Genomic DNA, 10,928 nt, shown 5'->3' on the forward strand with positions numbered 1-10,928 from the left:
AGGAGGAAGTAAGCAAATGATAAGCAGCTGGCCCAGAACAGATATGGGAAAGGCAGAAGTGAAAGTGCAAGGAAAAAGGGGAGGGCATAATTTGGGGAAGACAAGGGCTTGCCGAAACACTGACCTCACCTTGACAGAGGACATCCAACTCTTGAGCACCAGCATAACATGAAGCTCAGAGTCCTAACTGTACCTAGTCTATCTGTTTGCACCTGTGGCCAAGAAGAAATGTACCATTTTCAATCGTCCCAGAGGCTCTACCCGTTCCTCTCAGATGGCAATGGTTATCTGTATCCGCTAATCCACACTGCATTCTCTCATTATTGGCTCATAACATTAATAAGCTACCATTTAAAACAAACAAACCAAAACAACAAACAATAACACAAAATCAGCTAATCACGCCTAAAGCCTACCTGAAATTTACACATAAAATAGTCTGGTTCCGTACAAAATTTAATCTTTCCCCACCCTCCCCATGTACGGCTGCTACTAACAGTGCGCTGCTTCTCGTAAGCACGTCTATTTCAAAACACTAAAAACGATCCCATGCATTAGAATACAGCTAGTACCCACAGAATTCCTCCTAGTCAGCTGAATGCATCAGGGAGAGACACAATGGCATAACACCACAGGACCACATAATGCACCTTCCTAACACAGAGGCCCTAGAACAGGGGTGGGCAAACTACAGCCTGCTGGTCACATCCGGCAAGCGTGACCGTCTTGCCCGGCTCCTGAGCTCCTGGCCCAGGATGCTCATCCCCGGCCCCTCCCCTGCTGTTCTCCCTTGCCTGCAGCCTCAGCTTGCTCGCTCCGCCGCCGGCGCAGTGCTCTGGGTGGCAGGGCTGAGCTCCTGGGGCAGCACAGCTGCAGAGCCCAGCATGACTTGGTGCTCTGTGCTGTGTGGTGGTGACGGCGGCTATAGCCACCAGCCACTGGTGCTCCAGCCAGCGCTGTAAGGGGGGAGTTTGGATAGAGGGCAGGGGAGTTTGGGGTGGTGGGCAGGGGGTGGGGGTGTTGATGGTGGTTGGGGGGGGGAAATAGGGGGTTGAATGGGAGCAGGGGTCCCAGGGGGCAGTCAGGAAGGAGAGGGGGTTGATGGGGCAGTAAGGGGCAGGAGTTCTGGGGCCAGTCAGGGGACAGGGAGAAGGGGTGGTTGGATGGGTCAGGGGTCCTAGTGGGCTCTCAGGAATGAGAGAAGGGGTTGGATGGGGGTGACAGGAGGCAGTCGGGGCAGGAATTCCAGGGGACAGGAAGCAGGGGTGTGTGGATGGGGCAAGGGTCCCGGGGGGCATCAGGGAATGGGTTGGATGGGGCAGGAGTCCTGGGGGGGGGGCAGATAGGAGGTTGGGACCGGGTCACGAACCCCTCCCCTAACCAGCCCTCCATACAGTTTACGAAACCCGATACAGCTCTCAGGCCAAAAAGTTTCCCCGCCCCTGCCCTAGAAGAGTCGTGCCTTTTACTTCAATCGCCAGTTTAAAAGTACTTAGCTAGAGCTAAACAATTTCCGCATTGCATCAGGGTAGACTGTTAACAGTAACCTTGAGAGAGCTCTCTGGCTTCAAGTATTGGCTTCGAAGTGAACAGCACATCCTCTCATAGGCGCTGACTTACATGGGGCTCTGGGGCTTTAGCCCCATGAATAAATCCCAAGCAGGGGCTCTGTCCCACCAATCTCCCCTGCTTGGAGCGCGCCGCCGCCGCCAGGGCTGGAGAGCTTCCCCCCTCCCCGCCCCGCCCCAGAGAGCTTAACTGCTTGAACGCAGGCAGCTGCGTCTGTGTGTCTCGACTGTACCATCTCCGAGTGAGGGGGAGGGGGAGGGGGGCCCGCCGTGCTGGTGGCAGCCCTCTCCTCTACCCCACCCCGGAGGCTGGAGGCTTAAACGCAGGCATGTCTCTCTCCCTTGCCTTGCCTGTTGCCTCTGCTGCTGCCGGCTGCTGTTGCTTGCTGGAGCACTGGCCGGAGTGGCCGGGGGAGGGGAGGGGGCTGTGCCATGTTTGGCAGCCCTCCCCTCCCCCTACCTGCAGGAGATGCAAAGGGCACTTCCGGCCAGGACTCGGAGACTGACCTCACCCACCTGAGCAGGTCCTGGGCTTCCGTGAGTGTTTGACCCTATGATTCCCCCCCCCAGCCCCCACTCCTGCCCAATGCTGGGGAAGGGGCAGCCCCATGCCATCCCTCCCACCGTCCCCCCCCACTGAAGCTACGGTGAGGGCTGCAGGCTGCAGCAGGGGTCAGGGAGGCAGGAAGCCATATGTGAAGGCAGTGCCCCTCCCCTCCAGCATCCACAGGGCAGATGGGGGAGGGGGATTCATAGACCTACCTGAGCAGCTGGGGCTTGGGTGAATTTTATGACACCCTGCTCCCCTGCCCCATAGCCATCACCATGCAGACCCCACTTCTGCCCCATGCTGGGCAAGGGGCAGCCCCATCCACAGTGAAGTTATGGTGAGGGGCAGCATGGAAGGCCACCTGTGATGGCAACCCCCCCCCCAGTACCCATCATAGGGGAGGGGAGTGAGCTTTCTGGACCTGAGGGGCCCTAGGAGCATGTGCAGTGACTGTGGTGCAGAGTGAGTGTGCTGTGGGGGCAGGGGGACAGAGGAGGGATCCCTCCCCTGGAGCTTGCTGCTGCCAGTGGTGGTGATGGGGAGTCCTCTCTGGCCCTAGCCCTGGGGCAGCCTGTCTGCACCCCAAGTTCCTCATCCTCAGCCCTGCCTCATCCCAAAGCCTGCACCCCCAGCACCAAGCACGCTCCTGCACTGTGAACCCCTCATCCCCAGCCCCACCCCAGAACCCTCACCTGAGGGGAAAAACATGCAACTTAAATTTGGTGGTCAGTTTGGAGTATCATTGTATTTAGCACAATATTTGATTATTTTACACCCTTCAAAGTATGTAACTGGTCATATACAGGTGTTTTCTCTGAATACTGTCTGTGTGCCTCAGTTTCCCCAATGCATTTCTTAAGGCTCTAGATGGTGGGATAAGGGGGTGTGATTGTTGTAAAGCCCTAGAGGGCCAGTGTGATGCTGTCTGCACAGAGAATGGCCGACACCCTGTCTCCAGGCAACTGATGGCCTGGGCCACTCTCCTGCAAGGTGCCAACTGAAGGTGTTTGGAGTATCATTGTATTTAGCACAATATTTGATTATTTTACACCCTTCAAAGTATGTAACTGGTCGTATACAGGTGTTTTCTCTGAATACTGTCTGTGTGCCTCAGTTTCCCCAATGCATTTCTTAAGGCTCTAGATGGTGGGATAAGATGGGTGATTGTTGTAAAGCCCTAGAGGGCCAGTGTGATGCCGTCTGCACAGATAGTTGCCTGGAGGCAGGGTTGCAGCCATTGATGGCCTGGGCCACCCCCCTGCAAGGTGCCAACTGAAGGTGTTGGAGAACAAAGAGATCAGGTGGCCTCCTAATGCCTGGAAAAGAGACAAAGGCCAGAGGAGGGAGTGTCAGTGCCTGTGCAGACTTCCGGGAAGCGCATGGTATGGAAGGGGATGCTGGGATGCTTTGGAACAACTCCATACAAAGCCAGTCAGGACTCTGGGGGAGCCTCCTCTCTGAGCATACTGTCTCCAGGGCAAGAAGCTAACACCTTCCTGGGTCTGACCTCGGAGCATTCAGCACGCCCTTCCACACCATGCACTTTCCACAGCGAGTCTGCCCAGGCAGGTCCTGGGGCAACCAGAGGTCCCTGCACCCCAACTCCGCAGTCAGATGTGACTCTCAGCCAGACAGTAAAACAGAAGGTTTATTAGATGACAGGGATACAGTCTAAAACAGAGCTTGTAAGTACAGAAAACAGGACCCCTCAGTCAGGTCCATCTTGGGGGGGGGGGGGGGAGCCCAGACCCAAGTTCTGGGCCTCTCCCGATTTCCCCAGCCAGCTCCAAACTGACACTCCCTCATCTGGCCTTTGTGTCTCTTCCGGACAAGGAGACCACCTGATCTCTTTGTCCCCAACACCGTCAGTTGGCACTTTGCAGGGGAAACTGAGGCACCCACAGAGTATTCAGAGAAAACATTAAGAACATTCCCACTTTGTCACAACAGGTGCAACAACATTTAATACTGTATATTGAAGCAGGCAAGTGCTGCTTCTGACTTTCCACTTTTAATTGACCCTTGTAATCTTGTGGTGCTGACGCATTGTAGCTTCATTTTATATCAGCTTACAGGGTGAGAAGGGGGGGGGGACCACCATTTTGGGCCCCACCAAAAATTATACGAACCTGCCGCCTATGCATCCTCTGTGTAATGCTGTGGGTGCCCATGTAGAATGTTCACTTAGCTCAGTTATCTTCTAGATTTCCTAGAGTGATTCTGACAAGAGTTGCAATGTTTCATAATACCCTGTCATTTTCTAGACCTTGTTGTTTCTGCTTCTCTGTCTCCTCTTCAACAAGTTAATGTGTATTTTGCCACCTGAACTTTATTTTTGAAGGCTTTTTAGCTTTTTGGCTTATTTTCAGCTCATCCACCACTGGAAGCATTTCTGGCTAATTACAGGTAACCTTAGCTGGTAGTGGATTCTGCATCACTCTTGCATCAATATGTTCACACTTTAGTGGCTGCTTCTTGTTATTCCCAGTCTGGATTTTTATTTTCCCTCTTTGTTACTGTTGTTTTTTGTTGTTGTGTTAGTTTTGTTTTGTTTTTTTTAAACAGATTTGCCCTGTGCAGACTGCATTTGATAATATGCTCTCTCTGTGCTACTCTTCAAATGTCCAAAGCTTTTCCTATTGCTGCATCAGGCTCCTTAATCTCCCTCACATTGTCACTTGTAATTCCACATTCTGTTTAATTTAACCTTCTCTCATGTTACTTGGCTGTAAACTTAAGATCAGTAGCATTATAATCTGGGCTTCACTTTGCCATCTCATAAATATTCTCCTCATAACTCACATGTGCAAAGTACAACATTCAAGTGGCCACAAAAAGATTTTTTTTTACATCTTTATCCTCTTCTGTTTCCTACATAACTCTCTCATGCATTTCTACTAGAGTGCACCTTTACCAGCTGATTCCTTTGTTATGTTTATCATCGGGTTGAAATGAGGTAGGAGGGGCGGGGATTTCCATGCTCCTGATAGCATTCCTCCCTCTCTCCTCAGAGACAACCCCGGCCCAGACACTACTGAAGAGCAATACTTTTTTCTCTGGAATGCACTAGACTACCCAAAATGGTAGATAATATTTTCTAGGGTAACCCTTGATTCCCCTACAAGATTTTTATGCCCCATCTGCAAATTATTCAGTTTGAACACTGACCAAGATGCAAGAACAAAATGTTGCTGGTGCCTATGGGGTTATCGTGAAGTGGTGTTTACCTTTTTGTAACGTCTTCACATTGCAGGCCTCATCCAAGATGATGCAAGATTCCCGTTGGCTTCACTGGGCTCTGGATTTATTACAATTTGGTCAAGTAAAGCTGATTTTTAAATACTACAATATAGCCAACAGAAGGCTTTCTGTGTTTCCAGCACTAATGAAAACCATGTTAATTTCCCTGCCATATTAAAGAGCCCAAACACTACACACACAGATCCCTGCAGAAAATTTGGTCTGTTGTCATTTGTTTTTAATGTATATATTTCATAAAAGGCTAGAGGAACATTTCAATTATGTAATACATGTGTACGTAATCCAGCACTGCATGCTATAATTACATGCCGCAGTTTCCTCTGCTGTTGTTCCCTAAAATAAAACAATGAGACCACAATAAGAGGGATGTAGAGGCTGAATTGCTTGCTCCTGGATTCTTACATAATTATTGCAATAGTTTCTGGGGCTCCTGCTCTTCACAAAAGGCTTTTTTTTCACTGCAGCACCTGTGGTTTTTATTTACAAACAGTTCCCACCAGCAGCGATACTATGTACAAACTTACAAGGCTTTTTGTCTCCTCTTTACAGGGGGTCTCCCTTTAGCCTGGAGACTACCCCTTCCCTGGCCATTCCCCCCCCCCCCCCTTGCCACTGGCTGCTAGCCAGCCTTTATAGCTCTTCAACGAGCAGGCCCCCAGGTGCAGCCAGTTCCAAAGGCCAGGCACAAGCCTTTTCCCCAGCCCCAATCTAGTTCTCCTGGTTGGGGCTGGCTGAGCAGGGGCTAATTAGGTGCTTTTGCACCAGCACCCTGCTACACACCTCCCACCTTAAGCTGGTGCCAGGCCTGGCCTTCCTCGGCCTCGCCTTCCACGGCCAGGGATTTTATTCTGAAGCTGGGCACCCTGCCCAGCCGAGGGGTCCCCTGAAACAACCCCATGGGGCTTTTGCACTCCCCACCCACAAAAGGCACATTGGGTACAGGGTGAGGCACCTCACAGGTCCACGCGTACCCAGAGGTCCTCACACCACTCACACGGCTGGGCCGGCCACGCCAGAGGCTCCCCTTTCCTTTCCAGTGGAGGTGATGGCTCAGAGCCCACTGCCCCGAGTCAGCCCCCTGTCTCTGGTCTAGGCCCTCCGTCCCTTTGCTGCTGGGCCTCCCCCTGCTGAACGCCTTCTACCTCCCCGAGGGCTCCCTCCCCCAGGTGGTCCTGCCCCGGGAGCTCCCTGGGCTCCTCAGTCATTCCCTCTTGTTTACTTTCCTGGCTCTGTTGTCTAGGCTGTTCTTCTCCCCCCGGAGGTTGTGGGGCCTTCTCTGGCTCCCGATCCGCCTCCCCCGGGGCCTTGCTCTCCCCTTCCAGGGTTCTTTTTCCCCTCATTCTTGGTTGCTTCCCCCCGGCCGCCTTTCCCCTCAGGGGAAAGCGCCAGTCCTGCCCTAGGACCACGGGGTAAGCTAGCCCTTCAATTACCCCCACCCACTTCCAGGTAAACCGCCCATCTATTTCGAGAGGTACCCGGGCCACAGGACAACATTTCTTATCCCCGTGGATGCACTCCACCCACATCCATCCACCAGGGATAAGCCAATGCGGCTTCACCACGCGCCGCTGTACAAAGGAGCGGGCGGAGGCCGTGTCCACCAGACCCCTATGGGGCCTTTTGCCTACCCGCACCGGGATGGTGGCTAACCCACGCCTCCTTTCCCACGCCCCAGTCCTAGTCCATCCGCAAAAGTCCGCCGCCCCACACTCCATCACTGGGCAGTCCCGACTTTTGTGTCCCAGCTGACCTCTCCGCCAACACACAAACTGCCCCGGGCGGCTAGGGGTCCCCTTGGGCTCCTCCCATCGCCTGTCCAGCGGCTTCACCCCACTGTGCTCACAGGGTTTCCTGCCCCCCTCTGGGTCTCACAGGACTCGATGCTCCCTCACTGGGAAGTCAGCCTCTGCATACTCCTCAGTCCTTTGCACGGCCGCTTCCAGAGTGGCCGGCTGGTGCTGCCGCACCCAAACCCGCACGCTGTCAGGGAGGCCCTGTAGAAACTGTTCTAGGATCACTTGGTCCATTATCTGGCCCACCGTGTGGGCGTCGGGCCTCAACCACCGGGTTGCCCAGTCTGTTAGCTTTTGCGCAAAGGCGCGGGGCCGCACACGCCCTGTCCATCGGGCTGCCCGAAGCTTCTGGCGGTATTTCTCGGCTGATAACCCGAGGCGATCTAAGATTGCTGCCTTCACTGCGTCGTAATCCCTGGCTTGGGTCTCTGTCAGGGCCATATACGCGGCCTGCGCTTCCCCGGTGAGATAAGGGCCGAGCCGTAGGGCCCAGGTGGTATGATCCCAACCAGCTCCCAGGGCCACCCGCTCAAAGGTGCCCAAAAAGGCATCAGGGTCATCGGCGGGGGCCATCTTACAAAGGCTGAGGCCTGGAGTCCGGGCACCATCCCCCACCACAGCAGGACTCACCAATTTCTGCAGGAGCTGTTGCTGTACCATTGACTGCTCCTTGATAAAGTCCTGGAGGGCTTTCTGCTGCTCGGTCTGGCAGATGAGGAGAGCCTGCCGCTCCACCTGGTGGGACTCCTGGAAAGACTGTAGCGTCTTCTGCATTTCTGTTTGCTGCTCGGCGAGCCATTGCAGGGTGCTCTCCATGCCCAGGCTGCCACACTGCATCTATGGCTCGAAAAGATTCTCGGACAAGCCCCCACGTGTAACAGGGTCCCTTCCTGGGCCGCCCCCCTGCTGGGTCTGCGCTCCCTTAAGAAAGCACTGTGAGGCTTTTTTTTCACTGTAGCACCTGTGGCTTTTATTTACAAACAGTTCCCACCACCAGCAATACTATGTACAAACTTACAAGGCTTTTTGTCTCCTCTTTGCAGGGGGTCTCCCTTTAGCCTGGAGACTACCCCTTCCCTGGCCATCCCCCCCCCTTTGCACTGGCTGCTAGCCAGCCTTTATAGCTCTTCAAGGAGCAGGCCCCCAGGTGCAGCCAGTTCCAAAGGCCAGGCACAAGCCTTTTCCCCAGCCCCAATCTAGTTCTCCTGATTGGGGCTGGCTGAGCAGGGGCTAATTAGGTGCTTTTGCACCAGCACCCTGCTACAATTCCTCACTTGTCATATCTGAGAAACTGACTGGCTGTTACCCATAGAAGTACTTGATCCTTGAAGGGTGATCAATCGCAGAGGTCAGCATGCTATCCCCATTAAGCCATCTAACTGTGCAATATGCCATGGATTTTTTTTCTCCCTGATCTTAATGGGGTAGGGTAGATGGAGATCATATGTCCTGAAGAATGAGTATGGAATGTCCTTAAATAGTTAGTATTAATTCAGTTGCTATTCTTGTTCCTATACATGTCTAATCCTTCACTGAAATTTCCTATGCTATTTGCCTCAGTAATACCCTATAGCAGTTACAGACATGCAAATAAGAACTGTAAATATGCTTCATTATGGAACAAATTAATCTTGGATACAAAGGCCAAAGTGTCAGACTTGTAATTTTATTGAGAGGCTAGAGACACCCTCAAGAACCAAACTCTTAGTCATAGTAAGGAATCACTTAGATGACAATGTTCACAGTTGCAGTGCTCCATAGGACACTGAATATGAAAGGCTAGTCTGGTATGACAGGCAGCTACAATTCTCACACAAGAATCAGATATTTTGAAAACTCTCATTTTCAGAGCAACTTGCAGCAGTGAACTGCTCTTGGATGGTGATAACAGAAGTTCTGAATAACCAACACACATTCTGGCTGTTCTTGCTACTGTAAATCACCATGGGCCACACACCACATAATTGTAATCTTTGGCTGGTAAAAAAAATTCTATAGCAGAAAAGATTCAGTCCCTCAATCTCACACACACACACACACACAGGAATGCATGATTAAAAGAGCAAAATATCTCTTTCAAATAGGACACATTACGATTATTTGTATTACAGCAACATCTTAGGCCTCAACCAGAATTGGGACCAAATGGTGCTAGGCACTGTACATACACACAGAAAGAGACAATCCTGCCAGAGAGAGCTTCCAAGCTTGACAAAAGCTGGAAGGGGAGACAGTGGCATAGCAAGGTGAAGTGGCATGCCCAATGTTACACAGTAGATCGGTAGCAGAGCCAGGAATAAAACCCAGGTCTCCCAAGACTCGACCCCTGGATGACAAATGCAAGTACAGTACTGTTTATGTCAAAGATTGTGTATTGACAACACACAATTGCATCAAAGAAGTTGAGAGAGGGAGATGTTAGTTTTGACAACTACTTAGGCAATAACTTACAAGGGGAGGGGGTGCAGAGAAGAAAGAGGTAGGTTTTGTTTCCTGTTCAGTTTTGCACTCATTCTGTACAAAGAAACTACACTCAAAGAATTGCCAAATCTGCTCTTTCTGTACATATAGTGTGGCATGTTTTTGAAAAAATCCAAACTGATTCAGCTAAAAGGTTTTCTTTTGCCTTAATAAAGTACAAGAAAAGGCTACCTCAAGGGCTCTATCCCACGTTCTTTGTGCCTCAACCTTCAGCGGAGTTTGTGACATACAACTAATGCAGGAACAGGCCCAAAGAGTAAAAGAGAAGAAAAACAAAAGGTTGAAACAATGAAGGAGTGGGTGGCTAAATTTCTAACTTGAAGCCCTCAAATTCAGCTCTGAGCTTTCACTGTCATTAGACCTTCTAATTACTATATAGTGCATGGTATTGTATGCAAGATTAACGTGGAATACAGATTGTACCAGTTTATTTTATATAAAAAGTCCAAATTCTGTTCAATAGTTCAAATATACTGGGGAACATTTTAATATTTTCCTGAGTAACTTGGCAAATAAGTTATTTATTAACACTACACTCGAAAAAACATAATTATTTCTCATGGCAGTTACTGGTGGCTTCAGGGCATATTATTGCTTCCCCGAACTAATGCCATCCTGTACATATAACTCAGCTGATGAAACTCTGCTTAATTTAAGGTCACAATAAATGGTGAACCATCAGAGATGTCAGAGTCACACCAAATCTTTTCATGGTCATTCCAGTTGGTTCCAGATAACCTTGTCTATTTATGCAGGTTGACAGCACAGTGACAAATACACAGCTTGGTCATGACTGCTTAGCCAATTTTACAATTAAATCTAGATGTTAAATATAAAGTGTCCCAATATGAACTAAAATTTCACTTACATCTACCAATATGTAGAGAAATAATACCTAGGGGTTTTTTTATTAGCCTGCTTGGCTTGCTACTCACAAAGGTTTGGATGTCATGTTTGTGTCTGTACTTGAATTACTGTCACCTTCATGAATGCAGCACAATGAATTAAAGATGTATTTAGCATTTTTCATTTCCAATAGGCTTAGGGTCTTTTGGCCAAATATTCTAAGGATATAAAAAAGGAAGGAAGGAAGGAGGAAAGGTAAGAGGAAATTAACAAAATAAGATAGTTTATGAGCCAATTTTCCGAAAAACATGAGATTCTTCAGTCTTCCTGTGTAAAGTGCTGTAACCAGCATATACTCAAAAATATAATACATGTTGCATATTATTTTTACAATCATTTATCTGTTGTACAAAACAAAATTACAGGATC

The sequence above is a fragment of the Mauremys mutica genome, chromosome 11, assembly GCF_020497125.1.
Source record: "Mauremys mutica isolate MM-2020 ecotype Southern chromosome 11, ASM2049712v1, whole genome shotgun sequence".
Classification (NCBI taxonomy): domain Eukaryota; kingdom Metazoa; phylum Chordata; order Testudines; family Geoemydidae; genus Mauremys; species Mauremys mutica.